This window comes from Gopherus evgoodei, chromosome 4, assembly GCF_007399415.2.
Source record: "Gopherus evgoodei ecotype Sinaloan lineage chromosome 4, rGopEvg1_v1.p, whole genome shotgun sequence".
Lineage (NCBI taxonomy): Eukaryota > Metazoa > Chordata > Testudines > Testudinidae > Gopherus > Gopherus evgoodei.
In genome coordinates, this window is record NC_044325.1 from 123,301,398 (window position 1) to 123,323,282 (window position 21,885).

General features: G+C 44.0%; 1 long non-coding RNA gene across 2 annotated transcripts in view; it reads right to left on the reverse strand.

The window, feature by feature from the left end:
• Positions 1-13,337: 13,337 nt before the first annotated feature.
• The window catches only part of LOC115650620, a 47,338-nt gene continuing 38,790 nt past the window's right edge, over positions 13,338-21,885 (reverse strand). For both annotated transcript variants that reach the window (XR_004000140.1, XR_004000141.1), the window contains 2 exons: positions 16,312-16,363; positions 13,338-13,680 (listed from right to left, as the gene is read on the reverse strand). This is a non-coding gene — a long non-coding RNA (uncharacterized LOC115650620). The remainder of the gene's footprint in view (positions 13,681-16,311; positions 16,364-21,885) is intronic.

Below are 21,885 nucleotides of genomic sequence, written 5' to 3' on the forward strand. Positions count from 1 at the left end.
AGAAGGCACGTATTCAGGGGGCAGGCCCAAAGCTTCTGCAGCACATCCATGAAGGCTCTCATGGGCCTCCAGCTCTCGGCAACTCACACTGCAAATAGCTCTCGCTCCATCTGTGGGTATCACAGCAACTCTTGGTGCCTGTGGAAGCCTGGACAATGCATCTGCATCTACATTGCTTCTCCCTGATCGGTATTGAATGCTGAAGTCATAGCTAGTCAAAGCAGCCACCTATCTTTGCCCTGTAGAATCCAGCTTAGCACTTGTTAACACACAGGTCAGTGGGTTGTTGTCTGTCCACACCTGGAACTGAACACCATACAAGTAGTCTTGAAATTTCTCAGTGATGGCCCATTTCAAGGCCAAGAACTCCAGCTTGTGGGTGGGATAGCAGGTTTCACTATCAGACAGTCTTCGACTGGCAAAGGCTACAGGTTTATGTTTGCCTTCCACCTCTTGGTACAGTACTGCTCCCAGACCCTCCAAACTGGCATCAGTATGCAGGATAAAAAGCTTGCCTGGGTCAGCAACAACCAGGACTGAAGCATGAGTTAGGCAAGTAATGATTTCTAGGAAAGCTCTTTCACATCTCTCATCCCACCATGGCCCAAATGGTTTGAAGGGGCCATAGTGTCTCTGCACAGGAGACCCCTTATTCTTGGTCTTAGATTTGTTCTTGCTGGACTGATATCCCCTGGTAAGATCATTGAGGGGTTTTACAATTGTAGCATAGTTTTTCACAAATCTGAAGTAGTAGCCACTAAACCCAAGAAAGGTCTTGAGTTCTCTGTAGTTACTTGGACATGGCCATGTAGTGAGAGCTTCTATTTTACCAGGATCAGTACTCACACCCTCTTGGGACACGATGCGACCCATATACTTCACTGAGGTCCTGCAGAACTGGCATTTGTCAACTGAAAGCTTCAGACGATAATCCTCCAACCTATCAAGCACTTTAAGAAGCCTTTCTTCATGCTCCTCCAAGGTTCTTCCAAACACAATCAGGTCATCCAAATAAACTAACACTTGCAGTAAATTCATGTCTCTCACAACTTTCTCCATAAGACATTGAAATGTGGCAAGTGCTCCAGAAATCCCTTTGGGCATGCATTCAAACTGATAAAACCCTAATGGGCAGATGAAGGCTGTCTTCTCCTTATCTTCTTCACCCAGAGGGATCTGGTAGTATCCACTCCAAAGATCCAATACAGAGAACCACTGGCTTCCCAGCAAACAGTCTAAGGCATCTTGTACTCAGGGCATTGTGTACTGGTCAACCACAGTATGGCAGTTTAGGGTGCAGTAGTCAATACACATCTGGATTTTCCCATTATTTTTATGGACCACCACAATGGGTGAGGTGTATGAGCTGCGGGACTCTGTAATGATGTCATTAGCAGCCAGCTCCTGAAGATGTTGTCGCATATCTTCCATCTCGGAGAGAGCAATCCTCCTAGATCTCTCCCGGACAGGTCGAGAGTCATGTAGTCTGATGTTGTGCTCTACTCCTTTTGCACATCCCACATCCCACTCATGCAATGAGAATACCTTGGATCTTTCACAAAGGTTCCTCCTCAGGTGATCTTTCCACTCCTCGGACAATGGTGAATCTCCAAAGTCAAACTTTGCTGGGTCTATTGTCGGAACTTGAGTCTCACACTGGGGTTTTACAATTGATTCAGACTCGAAGAGGTCTGCTATCTTTTGTCCTTGCTTCACAACAACATCTTGACTTGTTTCATTAGCAATCAGTATAGTCACCTTTTCCTGGGCTTCAGCAGGTAGGGTTATGACTCCACTGGGGATCAGCACTCCTTCCAAGAACTCTCGTTCAACCTGCTGCTCTACCATTGCTAATGCCCCTTTACTGCCTTTCAGCCTGGTACTCATGACAAGCACTTCTTGCTCTGTCCTTGCAGGCACTACTAAGGGGGTTGTGCCCATGTACTTCAGTGCCCCAATCGGTAGCTCAGATGTCTCCTTTTTAGCACTCTCAATCTTCCTATAGGCTTCAGCACAAAGTGTATGGATCATCAGGGTATTCAGGTACTGGTCCCCAGCCCATCGTCTGCAGTAATCTGCCAGCACCTTAAAGAGACTGGAGTTGGTCCCTATCAGCACAGACACATCAGAGGTCCCTTTAGGATCAGGGCATATTAAGGCAGCTGTGTCGACCTCTTCCCTTACCCCAACAACCTCCTCTGGGAATTCCAGGTGCACTATGACATACCCTTGGTAGGAGTATTCATCCATGCTGAGGCCACACAGACCAATGTATTAGTGGCTGTATAGGCAGGTGCCTAAGCATCTGTTGGTAGAATGACTGAAATATAATAGTCACTTGAGATCCAGTGTCAAGCACGGCTTTATACTCCGCCCCTTCAATCCTCATCATGACCTCTGCTCGAGGCCCTATCAGTCCTGCGGGGATCCCAGCTGGATGGTCTTTTCTGGGGGAATCTTCAAATCCTGCAGGCCTGGGTGGTCCCCATCCCCAGACCCTCTGGCAGCTATCGGATCTCTCCCAACTGATCCTCAGCTTTCCATACACTAAAGAGGAGTTTTCTTCATTATGGCACTTGGCAGCACCATGCCCATCCTGACCACATTAGTAGCAGAAGAATTGCCCTTTCCACCTTTGCCTGGTTGGGAGGGTGGCTCTAAATGCTGACTTCTCCATCATCACAGTCTGAGGCTCCTTATTCTTGGAAATCTTAGCTCGGTGAATGGTGTTTTGCCGCTCAGCTATCTGTTCTGTCAGGACCTGCATTTGTTGGGCAAGTTCCTCTGTGGTGCTCACCATCAGTACACTGGCCATTTGCAGTGGTGTTGTGCTGGCTGGCTCCAATGTTTGAGCTTCCCAACACTCGCTGGCAGCCTGCCTTTCTTCCTCTTCCCTGACCTCTTTTATCAGCTGGGAGTAACTTGGAGGATGTTCCTGTCATTCTCTTAGCCGGAGATGAAGTAGAATCAGGTTCTGATACTGAGTCCCTCTTACAACTTGAGCCAGTCTGGTCTGATCCATCTACCCAGCAGTCACTGCTCCCCTCATGACAGCTCTCTGAAGCAGTCTCTCCAGCCTCTAAATATAGGCTGAAATTTTCTCGCCCCTTTGCTGTCGGGAATTAAGGAATTTATAGTAACTGTCTTCAGGGCCCTACACTCCCAAAGCTATGATCAAGGGCCTCTAGGCAGTCCTTCACACTGACCCCAGGGTCAATGAGCTTCAGAGTACGAATCACATCTAATGCTGGGCCACTAAGGCTCTCTGTTAGACATCTTTGCTTTTCTACATCGGGTACGGCCCAGTCCCGCAGCATTTCAGTGGTATGCTCCAACCAGGGTTCAAACTCCTCTTCCCCAGCAAATAAGCTTAACTTACGACAATAGTTTGACATAGCATGGGACACCACAAGCTTTTCCAATATTTTCCCCAGTGCTTTTGCCCAATCATTGGCTGAGGCTGCAGCCCCTGAGCTAGAGGTTGCATGGCTGGGACCCAACAAACCCGATATATCAGCCATTATACAAACAGTAATTCCCTCAAAATATAAACACAATTGTTTCCCAATGCAGTGGAACACTCAACAGATGCTTGTGAGGGGTACTGACCCAGGGATCCCGGACGAACCCCCAAAATGTAACCTTTCTGCCCCTCTGAGTTGGCAGCAACAAGGGTCGGGTTCAATATCCAGGGGTTCCATTTCAATAATACAATGCAAAACTGGCTTGAGCCCCCAATCAGTGACCTGGAACAATTACATACCACCACCACCCCCCGGACCCCTCTAGGAGGCAATACTTCCCCTCTCGCAAGCACGGAGCCTGAGTGTAGCAAAATCTTTTTAATAAAGGAGGGAAACAATGCGGCATTATGTTGGGACAACACCATAAACAGGATTCATAACACAAACCATGAGCAAAAGACCCACCTTCAAGTAAGTTTGGTAATGTCCCTTTCCCCTCAGGGTCTTAAGTCCAAATCACCCCAAAGTCCAACAACCCAAAAGGCTCTGTCCCTGGTTAGTGCCGCCTAAGAGTTCAAAAGTTTATCTGCAGAGTTTTACCCACAAACAGCTCTGCTCCACCAGCTGCTCCACTCCTCCAGCCGTCACCTCATGGTAAGGGATGTTGTATGATATTCCAAAACTCCTCACTCTACCTGAAGAAGACCTACACCAATGCAGGGCACTAGAGACAGTGTTGACACATGATGACGCGCGATATTGATGCGAGTGATTTAAGTGATGAACTGAAAGCCGTTTCAAGATACATTTCAGCAGGATCAACTCCAAAGGCTGTTCTGGAATATATGTGCACAAATAAGATGACCATCCTCTTTTCAAATGCTTTTGTTGCTCTGCACATACTTCAAACACTTCCTGTAACAATTGCCAGTGGGTTTGCGATGTCAAGACATTTCTACCATAACAAGCTATGTGGTGCTTTTTCAGGTTTGCATTGCTGTGTGATACACCAGTAGTTGACATAGATCCAGTTATTTTTATAGCTGCTGCCTTCCAGATACCCTACTGAAAGCACAGGAATTAATTTATTAAGTATTGCTGTGCCAGAATTCAATACTGGTAACCAGATACCGAACAATAAAGCTTTGAATAACATGTGCCTCAGGGAGCAATATCACTGACCTCAAATTATGACTGGAACTAACAGAAAATGTGTCTATACGAATTGCAAGTTACATACAGCAGTGCTACACTGAGCTGATCAGACTCAAACCCAGGGGGAATGGATGCAGGGTACATTACAGGTCCAAAGTTACACAAAACCCTCTTCCCTTTATACACTTTACACATTTCATTGCATTTACTGTAAATTGCATCACAGTTTTGTGGCTTGGCTTGGTTGCTTTCTAGGAACCAATCCCTGTAAAGCATGTTCTGTCCATCCACTGGCATTGACCTTGATTCAATTTGCTTTTTAGATCTTTACCTTCTTTGTCCCTTGTTCATAGAAGAGTTATCTGCATGTTTTCCCTCTTATCTTAGTTGACTCAGACATTGTCTTCTTAGCCTCCTGACATATTTACTTATCTTATTTACACAAACAGTCTGTTTTCAACCTCATAATTTATTTCCTTCCCTAATCCTATCTTTCAGAAAACAAGACCTCCCTTCATGTGTTAGTTATTTATGTCAGGCCATGCAGCTACAATTTTTTTTGAAGTTTCTTACCCAGCAGCACATTCTGAAGCCCACAGTCATGCTGTCTGGAGTGGCTCACCACTGAGAGTGTTAATTTCAGGGCAGACTGTCAGAAAACAGGGCACACCCCCCAAACTGGTGGTATGGTCTATAATTAGATTTCACCAAGCCAGTAACAACTGTGAACTCCTGAATCACTGGAATCAAAGACAGTCCTCTTGGACTCTCCAGCTAATCTTACTTCCAAGACAAACTGGACTTTGTGATAATGGTCACATGAACCAAAAACCACACCACTTCAGTTTACTCCCAACTCCAAAGGGACAGTCACTGATTCATTCAGGATCCTACCCAACGATAACGCTGGGGGCCAATTCTCTAGCAAACTAACTAAAGATTTATTAGTTAAGAAAAGAAATGAGAGTTAATGAGAGGTTAAAGTGGATAAAATACATAAACAGCTGAGTCCAAGTTTGTAAATCCAAAATGATAGCGGAGATATAGTAATCTGCCAATCTCCAAAAATCTCTTGGGGTTACCCAGAATGGCTCTGGGGATCTCAGTTCACTCACTCAGTATTTCCATCCTGCTATAATCCAAGCAGTCCAGAGATGAAGGCTCTTTCCTTGAATCCATCTTTTATATCTCTTTTACAGAGAAAGTTAGCTGACAGCTTCTGTACCCATGTGGACCTTCCCTTGTTGGCTGTGAGTGAAGAATGCAGTTCAAATGCTAGTACGCTAATTAAGGGCTCCTAGGATGATCTGAGGAATGGAAAATCTATTTTATAAAAGGAGACTGAAAGAGCTTGGATTATTTAGCCTAACCAACAGAAGGTTGAGGAGGCATATGATTGCTCTTTATAAATATATCAGAGGGATAAATATTAGGGAAGGAGAGGAATTATTTAAACTTAGTACCAATGTGGACACAAGAACAAATGGACATAAACTGGACACTAGGAAGTTTAGACTTGAAATTAGACAAAGGTTTCTAACCATTAGAGGAGTGAAGTTCTGGAACAGCCTTCCAATGGGAGTAGTGGGGCAAAAGACATATTTGGCTTCAAGACTAAGCTTGATAAGTTTATGGAGGGGATGGTATGATGGGATAGCCTAATTTTGGCAATTAATTTGGCAATTGATCTTTGATTATCAGCAGGTAAGTATGTCCAGCGGTCTGTGATGGGATGTTAGATGGGATGGGATCTGAGTTACTACGGAGAATTCTTTCCTTGGTGCTGGCTGGTGAGTCTTGCCCACATGCTCAGGGTTTAAGTGATAGTCATATTTGGGGGCAGGAAGGAATTTTCCTCCAGGGCAGATTGGCATAGGCTGTGATGTTATGAGTATAATATAATATCTCACTGAAAGGTGACAGGGCCAGAAAGAGTTAATTAACTCACCTCACCGACTGACCTGACCCATGGGTGAACCTTAAGAACTGGTTAGCAAGATATGTAAATGAATTGAGCTTTGAAATGCAAGTCAAGGTAGAAGGGGAGGTGTTTGCTCAGGTCTTGTGATGTAGCAAACAAGTCTTGTCTATTGCTATAGTTTTAATTCAAAGATCAAAAAAGGAATATTAACATTTAAGATGATACTTGAGTGAAATAGTATTATTGTCTATGTGTCTCTTTGAAGGTTGTGGTAACCTGTATCTGAATTGTTTAATGGATAAATTACTCTGTGCTAACTGCCAGGATGTTTGGGAGAAGGAGTTAAGCCTATTGTTTTCTCAGGCCGAAAGGCTGCTGGAAATGTATAAGAAGCCTGGGACAGGATCCTTCTTCATCTCAGATCTGCTTTGGGTTTCAAGAAGGGGAAACCTTAAACCACAAGGATTGAGATCCCCAGTCACTGACTGCAGTCACCCTGAATATGGACATTGGATTATAACCTATGGACTATTTCTAAAAGGACTTTTGGCAACTACAAGCTCACCTCTACTATGTATCTGAACCTTAGGAATTGAGTTCAAGTCTGTATGTGTATTGATCCTTTAACCAACACTCTCTCTCTTTTCTTTTCTAATAAATTTTAGCTTAGTTAATAACAATTAGCTATAGCATGTATTTTGGGTAAGATCTAAGTTATAATTGAACCTGGGTATGTGGCTGATCCTTTGGGATTGGAAGAACCTTTTCTTTTATATGATGAAGTAAGATTTTCAGGAATCATCATCATATCTGACAGGTGTGTCTGGATGGAGGCCTGAGGCTGGGCACTTTAAGGGAACTACATGGTTTAAACTTCTAAGTAACCAGTGAGGTACTATAGAAGCTGTTTTGTGCTGGCTTGGTAAATCTAAGTATTGGAATAGCCACCAGAGTTTGGGTTTTGTCTGCCTCGTTTTGTTTGCAGTTCACCCTGATTGAGTGACCTCAGCTGGCTCCCATGGACAGCACCGTCACAGTGGGTAGTCATGCTTGGATCCATAAAACCAGGTCAGTTAAGCTTTGGGTCAGATCCTCACGCTATCCAAATTGGAATTTTGGTATTGAGAGTTTGGTTGGTTAAAGATCAGTGACCATGAGCCAGAATCTGCAAGCCCTGATGGACAGCCTGCAGTTTGAATATGAGCATAAACTGGCAGAAATTCGAATGAAGGAGAAGCAAGCCTTGGTCCCGCTGGAGGAAGAGGCTGCTGAAAGAAAAGAGCTGCTGAAAGAAAGAAGGAAGCTGATAAGAGAGAGGAAAAAGCTTGTAAGGGGCATCTGGAATTACTGGCTGCTGAGGAGAAACCTTGACAAAGGCGACAGGAGCTGGAACAGGAGACTCACAAGATGCAACAAGAAACTGCCAGACTTCAGCTCCAAGTCACAGAAGCAAGGGAAGAACAGTAAAAATTGTATCCTCTTGAAAATCCAGTTTATAACTGTGTTGATATGTGGTATTACTCTGGGCTGTTTTCTGTGTTTAACCAGTTTTGCTATGGCCGGGGAGAGGCGGCGTCTAACCTGGTGAGTAATAGCTGTTTGTCTGTGCAAGAAAGCAGTGTGTCTGTGAGTGGAGTTTCTGAATGTCTGTCAAATGTCTCAGAAGTGAATCTGGAGTTAGATCAAGAGCAAAAAGATCTCATTGGGGAGGAAAATGTTTCTCAGAAGCAGATTCAAGTAAATGGGGTCAGGTTAAAGCCCTAACTGAGGAAAGAAAGGATAGATTTGTGATGGGTAATGGATTGGTGGCTAGTACAGCTTGTGAAAGTGAACCTGAAATGAGTAACTGTGTTTTTCTGGAAGTAGCTCAGTGTAGTGAAAAGAGCAGCAGTTTATCTGTTAGGAGAGGCAATGTGCCTGGTGAGAAAAGTTTGGATGGGCCCAGGTAGCTTTGTGAGCTGATGGCTTTGTCTAGTCAGCAGTGTGGGAAGACAAGGATAGTGGAAGATGAGTGTCCCTATCCCTTACCTTTTTCCTGTGTGGAGAAATGTAACAGGGAAGGAAATGTGCCTGTGCCTGTCAGGGGTATTGACTTGCCTATGGAGGAAGCTACCTCGGTCTCCAAGCAGTTGTCTGTGAACAGCCCTGTGTGCTGGGACAAGGGAAATGGGATCTCAAGCTGTGTGTCTGGGGAAGGAGAATGTGTCTCCGGCTCTTCTGTGTTTGTGAAGCAGACAGAAGGTGCCTTTCAGCCTGTGATGCTTGAGAATAGTGCAGTTGTCTCAGAGTTGGTTGTGAATACAACTGAAACCCAGGAAGGGAATGGTCCTAAGTTTGTGTCTGCTGGGGAGACTGGCACTGTGACTAGGTTGTATCCAGTTAGTGTCTTAGCGAAATCCCAGAGACCAGACAATTCTGGTGCTTGTATTTTGCCTATTGCTAATGTATCACTGGGAAAGGGTGTAGCAACTCAGTCTGATCAGGGTGATATCCTAGCCAGGGCACAAGGAGAGCAGAAAGGTAATTTGATTATGTTAGCCACTGACAGTTTAACAATTTGTAACAAGGAGGAATTGATTCCTAAACTTGTGTGTGTTGAGCCTAACAACTTGCAAGTTGTCAGTGACTATGAGAAAAGTTGCAGAGGGAAGGAGAGTACCTCTAACCTTTTATCTAGTGAGTCTATGAGTCTGCCTGAAAGGGAATTGTGTAGAAATCTGCCTGATGGGCCAAAGGTGATTCTGAATGTAAGTGAGACCCAGAAAGAGCCTGTGGTTGCTCAGGAAAGTGTTCCTTTAGAGCAAGCCCTAGGTAAAGAGGGTAAGGGCAAAATTTCTGAGAGGGGTAAATTGCTGCTGATAAAAGCTCATAGGGAAGGAAGTCCTCATGGTAATCTGTGCAAGCAGTTTACTGCAACTGAAGGGTGTAAAAGTGATTTAATCAAGGAAGTTTCAGTTCCTAACAGCCAAAAATTTTCTATTGTGAATAGATCCACTGACTTTCCTTTTGAAAAATCCAGTGTGAATAGCTTTGAGATGGTCTCAGATGGAGTAAAAGTTGTTAAGGAATTTAAACAGCCCTATGACCAAGTGCCTAGGTTTGGCCAGCTTGTCAGGAAGACAATGGTGTTGGGACAGGACTGTCTCCATGCTAATTTTGTAAGTGAGCAGTCTGTGCTTCAGGGTCTGAGAAGAGATTTGGTTACTGGTGTTTCAGAGCAGAACAGTTTTATGGCCAAATGCTTAAGGATGCAGGGGAGAGCAAGCAGATTCTCACCCTCCGACTATTTGAATTTGTGTGGTATCTCTGTAAAACTGTGAAAGCTGGCCAGTAGGTGGGGGGGGGGGGAGTAAGTACTGCTCATGGACACAGTCGTTTGCATTTTTGCACTGTCTCTTTGTCTCTGCCTCAAGGCAGGAAGATCCTGCTCCTAACCAGTTAGTTCTACTTAGATAAGGGAAACATGAGACTTTACACTTACCAATCAAGTATTAACACGCAAGGGTCTTTGTCTGAATGTGTATAAAAGGTTTGTGAAATTTGTGTAAGACAGAGTCTTTTGTACCAAGGTACAGGCTCTCCTTTTTCTGCAGAATAAAGCATTTTTCTTTATCCCTGTCAGGTTATTAATTGGCTCTCAGCTAGGCAGACCCGATATTTCGGTAACAAAACAGAGTCCAGCCTTGGAATGGATAGCAGCTGAAAATCTAAAAGCTAGTGACTGTGTTGATGCAAATTACCTAACTGGCAGGGAGAAGAAAGACTTGCTAATAGCTGTTAGCACAAAAAGCCCACCCCATAAGCCAGTGAATTCTATTAAGTAAGAGAAATCAGGGTGTGATCCTACAGAAGGAGGAGGAAAGAGAAAACTGAATTTTGCAAAGGGAAGCCGCAGGTTAATCCTAAAATGTCAAAAACCCAATGGTATTGAGCCAAAGGTATGGCATAACAAACATAATTATAGATGGACACTTGCAATGAATTTGTTTTTATTGCTAATGGTAAGTTTTGTCACTACTGTATTGCTATTACCAAAAACTGTAAAAATGTACAATGTGCCTAATCTTTTGGAAAATCCCTTAAACATGTTAAGGGAAATATATGAGAACACACTTTATGTTAAAAGGCCTTGTTATGCTGATGTTTCACTGCTAGTGCCTGTAAACAGTCTTGGAACTTTTCACAGAAGAAAAGACATTCCAGACCTGATGTGCTGTATAAAAAGGGCAATTGAGGCACACTACCATATTGCTTTCATGGCTAAATGCCAAGATTCCTACACTGTGAACAACATTAATATCTATGTTGATTTAATGTTAATTGGGTTCCAAACATTTGCCAGAGATTGTATAAATAAAATAGCTAGTTTCTTTAGCTCTTGGCAAGATCATATGAAACATACAGGAATCCTGCTACGAGAGCAGATCCAATCCACTACTGTTCTAACCAAGTTTGGCCTTAAGTTTGTAAAGAGATTCAATCATGTTATTGAACATGAGTTTGGTAAAACATTTCTGTTATACACTAATATGGCTTCTAACCCAGTACAAGCTGTAATAAGACAAAACCCAGGATGGAGAGTTTTTGGGATGCAGTCAGTGATGTTGGTGTCATCCCTTCCTGCATCAATTTTGCGTTGGGGGTGTGATGTTATGAGTATAATATAATATCTCACTGAAAGGTGACAGGACCAGAAAGAGTTAATTAACTCACCTCACCGACTGACCTGACCCATGGGTGAAACTTAAGAACTGGTTAGCAAGATATGTAAATGAATTGAGCTTTGAAATGCAAGTCTGCATTGTTAGAAGTAGAAGGGGAGGTGTTTGCTCAGGTTTTGTGATGTAAGCAAACAAGTCTTGTCTATTGCTATAGTTTTAATTCAAAGATCAAAAAAGGAATATTAACATTTAAGATGATACTTGAGTGAAATAGTATTATTGTCTATGTGTCTCTATGAAGGCTGTGGTAACCTGTATCTGAATTGTTTAATGGATAAATTACTCTGTGCTAATTGCCAGGATGTTTGGGAGAAGGAGTTAAGCCTATTGTTTTCTCAGGCCGAAAGACTGCTGGAAATGTATAAGGCCATGGCTACACTAGAGAGTTGCAGCACTGGTGAGGGGGTTACAGCGCTGCAACTTAGGATGTGGCCACACTTGCAAAGCACGGCCAGCGCTGCAACTCCCTGGTTGCAACGCTGACTGCACACCCGGTCGAGCCTCGGGTGTAGCAATTCCAGCGCTGGTAATCCAGCGCTGGTCAGCAAGTGTGGACCCCACCAGTGCTTTTATTGACCTCCGGGGTATAAGGAGGTATCCCAGAATTCCTGTCCACAACAAACCGGAAGAAAGGGAGAGCTCGGAGTTCAGCCAAACTGCTTATTTAAAAAACAAACACAGCTCCTGTTTGCTGAGCGAGCGGAGGCAGGCAGAGGAATTACTTTGGAATGTTCACAGCTGTTTGCTTGAAGAGAGAAACAGCACGCTCACACGGCAGAGGGGGAGGGGGAAGTCCATGTTGAGCAGATGGTTATCTGGTCTGACAGCTATTTAGGAGTACATAATTTGCATTTAGTGAATGAGAGAGGGGTGGTGGAAGGGGGTCAGAACTTTTAAAATGATTGAAGGTAGGCACTGTGTGTCTTCCAGTCCTTAGAACTTGCAAGGCAGGGAGCTGAGAACAGTGTCAACTCCAAAAATCCATTCTGTCTGTCTCCTTCACGCTCCCTGTCACATTCCACCCCACCCCCTCTTTTGAAAAGCACGTTGCAGCCACTTGAACGCTGGGATAGCTGCCCACAATGCACCACTCCCAACAGCACTGCAAATACTGCAAATGTGGCCACACTGCAGCACTGGTAGCTGTCAGTGTGGCCACACTGCAGCGTTGGCCCTACACAGCTGTACGAACACAGCTGTAACTACCAGCGCTGCAGAACTGTAAGTGTAGCCATGGCCTGAGAAGCCTGGGGCACGATCCTTCTTCATCTCAGATCTGCTTTGGGTTTCAAGAAGGGGAAACCTTAAGCCACAAGGATTGAGATCCCCAGTCACTGACTGGAGTCACCCTGAATATGGACATTGGATTATAACCTATGGACTATTTCTAAAAGGACTTTTGGCAACTACAAGCTCACCTCTACTATGTATCTGAACCTTAAGAATTGAGTTCAAGTCTGTATGTGTATTGATCCTTTAACCAACACACTCTCTCTTTTCTTTTCCAATAAATTTTAGCTTAGTTAATAACAATTGGCTATAGCATGTATTTTAGGTAAGATCTAAGTTATAATTGAATCTGGGTATGTGGCTGATCCTTTGAGATTGGAAGAACCTTTTCTTTTATATGATGAAGAAAGATTTTCAGGAATCATCATCATATCTGACAGGTGTGTCTGGATGGAGGCCTGAGGCTGGGCACTTTAAGGGAACTACGTGGTTTAAACTTCTAAGTAACCAGTGAGGTACTATAGAAGCTGTTTTGTGCTGGCTTGGTAAATCTAAGTATTGGAATAACCACCAGCGTTTGGGGTTTGTCTGCTTCGTTTTGTTTGCAGTTCACCCTGATTGAGTGACCTCAGCTGGCTCCCATGGGGAGCACCGTCACAGAGGCCCTGGAGGTTTTTCGCCTTCCTCTACAGCATGGGGCACAGGTCACTTACTGGAAGATTCTCTGCAGCTTGAGGTCTTCAAACCACAATTTGAGGACTTCAATAACTCAGACATAGGTTAGGGGTTTGTTACAGGAGTGGGTGAGTGAAATTCTGTGGCCTGCATTGTGCAGGAGGTCAGACTAGATGATCATAATGGTCCCTGCTGACCTTAAAGTCTATGAGTCTATAACAAAGAAGCATATAGCAATAATACAGTTGCTTTTACACAGTAGCCAAATTTATCTATTGTTCAGTGACAAAGATTCAAAATCACAGGCACATGAACTTACTTTGCTCAATAATACACATTTTTAAACAACATTCAGACCTGGCCCACGAGGTGCCCTTGGCCCGGAGGCATTTCTATAATGTCTCTACAGAGGATTGCTTAATTAATTGTCCATATATGAAAGATAGGGATGTAGTTGACCAATCTCTTATTTATAAAGTGAGTCTTTTCTCTTTCTTGATACCCTGGGGTTTTTCTGCACCAAAAAAAAAATAAAAAATTCTGTGAGCAAAAAATAAAAAATTATGCATATAATATTTTAAAATTTTGTAAAATTCTGAAAATTTTATTTGTCAAATAAATGTGGAGGCTCCAACATGGCACCAGGGAGCACAGGTGGGAGATCACTGTGCAGCTCCACCCCAGGACACAGACTCACCGAACGCTGACACAGTGCAAGGACCGGGGCCTTCCCCAGAAATACCCCAGGGCCCTGCCCCTCCATGAAAAGTGCATCAGGTGTGGGCAGGCAGGCTCAGCAAGGCAGGATCCAAGTGTGGAGGGGTTTAGTGTGGGGAATCCAGGTGTGGGATGACAGGGTTCTGTGTGGGGCAATCTGGGTGTGGGCAGCTCAGTGGGGGATCCAGGTGCAGGGGGATCTGGATGCACAGCGGCTTGTTGGGGAGTTCTGGGCACAATGGTAATGGGACTCTGCAGGAGGTCAAGGTGAAGGTGGTTGGGGCTGAGCAGGGGGAAGTCTTGGTGTGGAGGGATAGAGCTCAGCAGGGGGATCAGTGTGAGGGGATCCAGATGCTGAGGGAGTGGGGTTCAGTGGAGCGGGTATGCAGGTGCAGCTGGTTAGAGTTCAGTAGGGTGGAGATCTGGGTGTGAGTGGCTCATTGGGGTGGCCCAGGTGCAGGGGGAGTGGGGCTCATTGAGGGTTCCTGGGTGCAGGGGGGGTGAGGCTTGGCAGGAGGGCCTGGCTATGAGGGGATCTGGATGCATGGGGATTGGTGGATGGGAAAGCAGCTCCCTGTACAGGGATCCCTCTCCCTGCAGATGCGAATCAATGGATGCAGCAAGCATGGCAGGGGGTGGGAGGAGAGTTTGCAGATCTTCTTACAGCTGGGGGAGAAATCTGGGGGTGAGTCTGACATGGCCCCAGATGCCATGCAGGGGAAGAGGAAGTTCCATCCTCCCAAACACAGCAAGGAGGAGCAGCTGAGCCTGGCACAGGGTAGGAGCCACTGGCAGGGTCTTCCCCAATCCTGTCCCTCACCCCACAGTGATTTACCTCTCTGCAGGCTGCCCTGGGCACCCAAAACATACTGCTGGGGAGGGTTGCATGACCGCCCTTGTGGCTTCCCTTTGCTTCCCCATCAGAAAGTCATTTTTCTGTGTGGAAGCAAATAAATCTGTGAGGGACATAATTTCTGCACATGTGCAGTGGCACAGAATTCCCCCAGTAGTACTGTGCATTGATATCTCCTGGTGTCTTCAGGTCTGTGGAATGCACTGTTAAACAGCTTATCTTGGTTAGCATAATAAAGTTTTTGATGGCTTGTTTTACAATTCTCTTTTTTTCAGTACCCAAATTTAATACACAGAACAACTAAGTTTGTTTGCAATGTAACAGGGACCAAGTCTTTTATAACACAAGCTATGCTTTTGTTCTTATTTTTCTCAGTTCTTTAGCACAAATAGACCTGTATTCAGCGGTGAAAGTAAGCCGGTACTGTCTGGTATGGCATACCGGCAAGAGCCAGTAAGCCGTGCCAGACTGGACAAGAGCCAGTATGCCATGTGGTGATGATTTAAAGGGCCCAGGGCTCCAGATGCTGCAGGGAACCCCGGACCCTTTAAAGTGCCACCAGAGCGCCAGCGGCCGAACTCAGGAGGGGATTTAAAGGGCCCAAAGCTCCAGTTGCTGTGGGGATCCTTGAGCCCTTTAAAGTGCCACTGGAGCTCTGTCAGCTGGACTCGGGTGTGGATTTAAAGGGCCCAGAGCTCTGGCCGCTGCAGGGAGCCCTGGGCGCTTTAAATCCCTGCTGGAGCTCTGTCAGCTGGGCTCCCACAGTGATTTAAAGGGCCCAGAGCTCCGCAGTGGCCGGAGCCCTGGGCCCTTTAATTCATCCTGAGCCCTGGGGCTCCTAGCTGGATCCAGGGTGATTTAAAGGCCCTGGGGCTCCCAGCTACAGCCAGAGCCCCAGGGCCTTTAAATCTTGAAAGGTCCTGCCTCTTCTGGTGGAGGCCACGCCCCCAACAAGGACTCCGTACAGGTAAGTCCTTTAAGTTACTTTCACCCCTGCCTGTATTAAACATTTTTGAAGTCATTGAATAGATATTCCTTTTAACTTAAGAAATGCATTGCTAAATTTTTATACTAAATATAGTGCTTAAGTGCTAAAATAGAAGCTTGCAATCTTCTGTGAGAAGATGTATATCTCTCCTCTGCTGATCACTCTGTTTTAGCAAAAGAGTTAGCAACAAAATTTTACCCAAACATATTTGAGTTAATTTGTTTGTGATACCAACTCGTGTTTTGTTAACTGTTTAGAAGCATAAACTTTAACAACCCCTATTTCCCATTAATATAACATAAAAGAAAAGAGTAAAAAAATTAAACCAAACTGAATTTTAAATTCCGGTCTATACAAACACTTTGAGGGTATTAAACTTTCATAACACTTGATTGTATTTGGGAGACAAAGGTGGAAACCTGTTGAAATTTAGTTAGCTTTAACATTTTGTACCATAACCAGATATAGTATATATTGTTTTTGTGGGGGGTTTTGACATTTTTGCTATAACATTCTTATAACTATATTTAAAGATGCAAACAAGTTTATAAAAACCCAATAAGCAATTCACATTTTGTTAATATTACCTTTACATTAATGTTGAGGTTTCCTCTTACATTTTTTCTTTGAATAAAAATCCTGTGATTTATAAAAGAGAATTATTTTTGTTTGCAATTGCATTATTTGTTGAGGCAGAACTATACGTACATATATTTATAACTGAGGCCTTTTTGAGCTTTGCAAAAAAAATGAACAGATATTATGAATGTTATCCCCCAATCATGAAATTAAAATAGTGTGATATCACTTATATTTTTTAAAAGTATAAAATGGACTTTTGTTGCAACACAGTTAAAACAAAAAAAGTAGTCACGTGACACACATAACATACAACACAGAACAATATACAGAACATACAGGACAAACTTAAAATTAAAAATAAATGGTGCCAAAATGTTATTTATAACTATATCAAATAAGGCCTTAAGAACTTAATTATTAAAGCAATGCATTTTAGAAAACAAACAGGCAAATAAAAGAATTAAACTTCTAAAAAGGAAGTCACTACCTGTTTATTTAAAACATTTAATATGAATTCATAAAAATTCATATTATTTGCTCATTTTGTTATATTAATGTAGTAAGTTAAAGCATTTTGCACTACTTTATATTACTTTATTTTAAAAACTCTGCTATATGGAACTAAAGAAATCCCATGTTTTAGATATTAGTCAGGGGTTAGAATTAGGAGAGTCTGCATTTCTGTTGCTTGGCAACCTCCCCCCACCATCACCCTTTTCCTTTTCTGAAGACTGACACCCCACAACATATACCAAAGGCATATTGGCAACAGTGCAGCATCTCACCCCACATCAGCCAGAGAACATCCCACAGGGTGCCCTCCATGTTTGCTGTTCCCACCGCCTGCAATCCCCATCCACACCTCCATCAAATGGCATAATTCAAAATGGTGTGTAAATGGCAGACAAAGAAATGCAAATACCTAACATCTGAAGCTTCATTTTTGAAGGAGGAGATCATAGAATCATAGAACTGGAAGGGACCTCCAGAGATCATCTAGTCCAGCCCCCTGCACTCAAGCCACTAAACATTATCTAGACCATCCCTGACAGGTGTTTGTCCAACCTGCTCTTAAAAATCTCCAATGATGGAGATTCCAAAACGTCCCTAGGTAATTTATTCCATTGCTTAACTACTCTGACAGTTGGGAAGTTTTTCCTAATGTCCAGCCTAAACCATCTTTGCTGCAGTTTAAGCCCATTGCTTCTTGTCCTATCCTCAGAGGTTAAGAAGAAATTTTTTTCTCCCTCCTCCTTGTAACAACCTTTTATGTACTTGAAAACTGTTATCATGTCCCCTCTCAGTCTTCTCTTCTCCAGACTAAACAAACTCAATTTTTTTCAGTCATTGGTCTTTAATCATTTTTGTTGCTCTTCTCTGGACTTTCTCCAACTTGTCCATATCTTTCCTGAAATGTGACACCCAGAACTGGACACAATAGTCCAGATGAGGCCTAATCAACATGGAGTAGAGCGGAAGAATTACTTCTTCTGTTTTGCTTACAACACTCCTGCTAATATATCCTAGAATGATGTTTGCTTTTTTTGCAACAGGGTTACATCATTGACTCATATTTAGCTTGTGATCCACTACGACCCTCAGATCCATTTCCGCAGTACTCACCTTTCTAGGCAGTCATTTCCCATTTTGTGTGTGTGTAACTGATTGCTTCTTCCTAAGTGGAGTACTTTGCATTTGTCCATATTGAATTTCATCCTATTTACTTCAGACCATTTCTCCAGTTTGTCCAAGGGCCGCCCGGGGGGGGGTGGGGCAAGTGGGGAAATTTGCCCCAGACCCCGGGTCCCGCAGGGGCCCCCATGAGAGTTTTTCGGGGGCCCTGGAGCAGGGTCCTTCACTCACTCTGGGGGCCCCAGAAAACTCTCGCGGGGCCCAGGCCCCCGGAGCTTCTTCCACTCCCTGTCTTCGCAGGGGTGGAAGGACCCCCCGCCGCTGAATTATCACCAAAGCGGGGACCCACTGCCAAACTGCAGCTGGGTCTTTGGCGGTAATTTGACAACAGGGCGTCCTTCTGTTTCAGGACCCACCGCCGAAGTGCCCCGAAGACCCATGGTGGGGGCTCCCCATCTCCAAATTACCGCCAAAGACCCAGCCACACTTTGGCGGCGGGTCCCACTTCAGCGGTAATTCGGCGGCAGCGGGTCCCCGCCATGGGTCTTCGGGGCACTTTGGTGGTGGGTCCCAGAGTGGAAGAACCCCCTACTGCCGAATTACCGCCGAAGTGGGGACCCCCCGCCGCTGAAGATCCCAGGCCCCCAGAATCCTCTGGGTGGCCCTGGTTTGTCCAGATCATTTTGAATTTTAATCTTATCCTCCAAAGCACTTGCGAACCCTCACAGCTTGGTATCGTTCGCAAACTGTACCACGTGAAAATGTACCAAGTGAAAAACACTTCAAATCATAATTTTTGATTGCCCTGAGCAAAAACAGAATTTCATCAAGCTCCGAAACGGCACATAGAAGAATAAATAACTGCATCTCATTTCTGGATGCAGCACGGATCACAGTTACAAAGTCTTATTTATTTTGCAGCACTCTTGTTCATGCCAGCTGGCATTAAAACAGAGGCTGTTTGACAAAGATAATTATCTTGTTTGACTTGCACATTACAAGGAGGGTGACCATACATTCAGTTTTGGCTGGGGCAGTCTCTTTTTTAAGCCCTATTCCCAGGGCCGTCCTTAGGATTTATGGGGCCCTATGCAGTATTATTAAACTGGTGCCCCTATGCCGGATGGCAGCCCAAGCTCACAGCCTGGTGGGGGAGGGGGAGGAGGGACTTGACAGCAAAGGATAATGAGATGCCCAGCCTGCCTCATGGTGGCGGAGAGTCACAGTTCCCCCCAGAGACTTTCATGCACTCTCCCTCATGCAGAATGGACATGAACAAAGTACCTAATTAAAAGCACTAAAATTTGGGAATAAAAAAATGTCAGTCACAGGTTTTTTGATATGCCCTGAAGTTTGTCAGAGATTTATTTGCAAAAAACTTCATAGTAAGGGTGAGTCAGCTCTCCTGCTGAATACAACATTACATATAATGGAATACATGATGCAGCTCTTCTCTGTTTTACATTTTCTTCATCAGTATTTCTAAGTTGAATTTATATTTTAAATGTACTCAAATCTTAAGCCAGCATTCCAGAATACTACATATTTAACTCACTGAAACAAAGACATTCTTTTAAATTAATCAAAGAGGTTTAGTGTGTTCATAACAATGTTCATTGCTTTTAGAAAAAGGGAACAGTAATTTACTTTGTGTCATCTCCATAACAAGAGACATGGTTATGAAATTTCACCAACTTTAAAAAAATATGTTTCCAAAGATTTTAGGTATAACAAGGATTTTGTCTTACTAAGGTACTGATTTTGCTGGAGGGTTCTTTTAAAACTAGTTTGTCGGATAGTCAGAAGTAAAGAAAGGGAACTCTTTGTCCAGCTATCTGGAAGGGAAGGACTGTTGTCCCTTTAAGGGCTCTCTTCAGTGGGGAGTTGGGGGAGAGGTGGTGAAGGGATGGACAGAAAGGACAGGAAGACTTGGAAGCTCTTTTTTTTTAACTATAGTAATTAAAATGTGTATTTTAGATAAGGGAGGTCTTTTGAAGGATTTATTTAAAAAACTATGTGTGAAGATCCACACATTTAAGGCTAAAGATGACTGTGCATCTAAAACTCTATGCAAGCATTTTTTAGAAATGTGATTTTATAATCTTCACCAGCTCACTAATGAAATATTTTTAAAGCAAATTTTAAACTAAGGTCCTGTACACTGACATGTTCTGTGTAAATATTACATTAATGCACAACTGTTTTTGTCAGTAAAGTCAGAAACTGACAGTATAAAAATTTATTTGGGCATAAGCTTTCGTGGACATCTGATGAAATGGGTTCTAGTCCACAAAAGCTTATGCCCAAATAATTTGTTAGTCTTTGAGGTGACACAAGGACTCGTCCTTGTTTTTGCTGATACAAACTAACAGGACTACCACTCTGAAACCTGTCAGTATATACCTTGGGGTTGGCAAATGCCTGTTAAATGGCTTTATTACCCCTTGAATGTCTCTTTAACAGTTTCAATGTTGTGCTAATAGGTCTGGCAGGCTGGAGGTTTTTTCACTTTTAACTACTAGATTCCCTCCCAAGGAAGACTCACCAGGCTAGAGCAGCCATCTGTGGGAGCCTGCAGGAAGGGTCAGAACAGGGATAGGAAAACAAGTGGGTGGACACTAAGACCCAGTGGTGCCCCAAATTTTCAGGTGCCCTACGCAGCTGCCTATGTTGTCTATGCCTAAGGACGGCCCTGCCTATTCCAGCTATCATGACTTTTTTGGCAAAAGTGGGTGTTTGTCCCATTTGCTCTTGCCAACCTGATCAGTTGGCAAGAGCAAATGGGACAAAGACTCACTTTTGTTAAAAAAGTGGAGTGCAGAGGAACATGCAGCGATGCCAGGTCTGTGCAGGTGGGACGGGGTCAGGCAGGGCTTGAGTGAGGAGCAACGCCAGCCCCAGCCCCAGTCCCAGTCTTGTGCAAGGGGAGAAAGGCAGGGCGCTGACGAGTGGCTCAGGCCAGCCCTACATGGGGAGGGGGCTCAAGCAAATGGCTGGGGACAGCCCTGCAACGGGGGGCAGAGGGGGAGTTTGGCTAAACAACTTGGGCCAGTCCTTCACGGTGGGGGCAGAGGGGCTTGAGCTAGCCTCACACGGTGTCCCATTTTCCCTTTGGGAAATATGGTCACCCTAATTACAAAATAAAGTTGATGTTCCACACCAATGTCTATAATTGATGTTTTCCCTCCATTCCAGCATTATCTGTTGGGGCACCATCCTGGCAAATAGCAGTCCAGCAAATCTACCCAGCTGGTCCCTCGCCTTCCTATGCCTTTTTGTTACATGGCTCAGGGCCATGTCCTCCAAAGTTAAGAAAACCTGCAAAAATGCAACTGCAATTTCTAATCTGCCGCTTAAATTTTGGCCTCCCCTCACACTTCCACACAAGAAAAGGACTTTAACTTTGGGAACACTATACCATTGTGCAGGAGCCCTCTTTAAGGGAAATAATTTAAGGTATTACCATCTCCATGTTGACCATAGAATAGTATGAGATATAAGGAACGGAATCATGAAACTGAGAAAAGTCACTGAAAAGCAACATTCTGAAATAACTACTATTACCATTTCTCTGTTCTGTTTGCACCTGACATAGCACAGTTCATACAAAGACAGACATCTACAGCAGAAAGCTTGCCTTCCGCCGAAGGGGAAAAAAAGAGTATCACACACCAGTGTATGCAAGGCAATGGGGAAATAACCCTTTCAGTTTACATATATTGGAATAATAATATAAATAACACCAGTTCAACTTTCTCATGTAAACAAGGGCTCAGTCACTTGTTCTCTCGGCTCCTATTTATCTGTTTAGAGGGTCTAAACAGCACCTATCATCCTTGTATCAAACATATGACAAAAACAAACAACACAAAATCTCAGAACAAAATGTTGATTTGCTCATTGTTCTGCTGGGACTGAGAAGTGTGGGTGTGGCTGTGTGCAGCTCC